This window comes from Meriones unguiculatus, chromosome 3, assembly GCF_030254825.1.
Source record: "Meriones unguiculatus strain TT.TT164.6M chromosome 3, Bangor_MerUng_6.1, whole genome shotgun sequence".
NCBI classification, from domain to species: Eukaryota; Metazoa; Chordata; class Mammalia; order Rodentia; family Muridae; genus Meriones; species Meriones unguiculatus.
This window is the reverse complement of record NC_083351.1, coordinates 156,939,670-156,941,462: the sequence shown is the minus strand read 5'-3', so window position 1 is coordinate 156,941,462 and position 1,793 is coordinate 156,939,670.

Sequence of the window (1,793 nt, the reverse complement as noted above, 5' to 3'; positions counted from 1 at the left end):
GACCATGCTGTAATCAGAATAAACTCTGAAGTTAAGTATAAAATAAGGGACAAGGGGTGAGAGTAGGATCTTCCAAGGAAGGAGATAGTTATGAAGAAAGAGGAAAAGACTGTAAAGAAAAGAATGAAGAGGGAGGAATGTTGAGGAAAGTGGTGAGATGGCACACACAGATAGGACATTTAGCTAAAGGTTATTTGAGAGGTTCTGTGGAAACCTACTAGTCTACAAACTTCTTAAAACATCTAAATATATGAAAGAAATCTTGTTTTGTGCATGGTGATAAATATGGATCTATTTGCATTTTTCTACGGGTAGACATCCAGTTTGATAGACCAGCACCAATTTTGTTGAAGATGCTGTTTTTTTCCATTGAATGGTTTTGGCTTCTTTGTCAAAAATAAAATATCTGTAGGTGTGTGGGTTTGTTTCTGAGTCTTCTGTTTAATTCCATCAATCCATCATTCTATTTTGATGCCAGTACCACGAAGTTTTTATTACTATTGCTCTGTAGTACAGCTTGAGACCAGAGATGGCTATATCTCCAGATGTTCTGTTGTTGCACAGGATTGTTTTAGCAATTCTGGAGTTTTTGATTTTCCATATGAAATTGAGAATTTTTCTTTCAAGTTCTGTAAAGAATTGTGTTGGTATTTTGATGGGAATTGCACTGAATCTGTAGGTTGCTTTTGGCAGAATGGGCATTTTCATTATGTTAATTCTACTGTTCCATGAACATGCGATATCTTTCCATCTTCAAATATCTTCTTAAATTTCTTTCTTCAGCTACTTGAGTTTTTTTCTTTTTTTCTTCTTTTTTTTTAATTTTATTTTTTTTCTTATCAGTTACATTTTATTAACTCTGTATCCCAGCCGTGTCCCGATCCCTCATTCCCTCCCGGTCCCTCCCTCCCAGGCTCCCTCATCTCCACTGTGCCCCTTTCCAAGTCCACTGATGGGGGGGACCTCCTCCCCATTCATCTGATCCTGTTTTATCAGGTATCTTCGGGACTGGCTGCAAAGCCCTCCTCTGTGGCCTAACAGGACTGCTCTTCCCTTCGGGGGTGGGGAGACCAAAGAGCCAGTCATTGAGCTCCTGTTAGAAATAGTCCTTGTTCCCCTCACTTTGGGAAACCAATTGGTTACTGAGCTACCACAGGCTACATCTGAGTGGAGGTTCTAGGTTATATCCATACATGGTCCTTGGTTGAATGTCAGTCTCAGAAAAGACCCTGTGCCCAGATATATTTGGTCCTTGTGGAGCTCCTATCCTTTCCCCATCAGACTAACTCCCCTTCTTTCTTATGATTCCCTGTACTCTGCCAAAGGTTTGGTCATGAGTCTTTGCTTTGAAAACACTGCTACTTAGAGTCTTTCAGATGCGCTCAGTAGACTCCTGTCATACGTTCAATGCACATCCCATCTGTCTTTCTAAACGAGGATTGATCATCTTACCCCATGTCCACTCTCTTGATCATCTTTTTTAGGTGTACAGATTTCAGGTCTTTCACATTCTTGGTTAGGGTCAACCAAGGTACCTTATGTTATTAGTGACTATTGTGAAGGGTGTGGTTTCCCTAATTTCTCTCTCGGCCCTTTTGTCTTTCCTATACAGGAGGGCTAGTGATTCTTTTTTAGTTAATTTTGTATCCAACCACTTTGCTGAAGGAGTTCTCTGGTTTAATTTTGGGGATCGCTTATGTATATATCATATCATCTGCAAATAGTGATACTTTGACTTCTTCCTTTCTGATTTGTATCCCCTTGATCTCCTTTTGTTGTCTTACTGCTCTAGC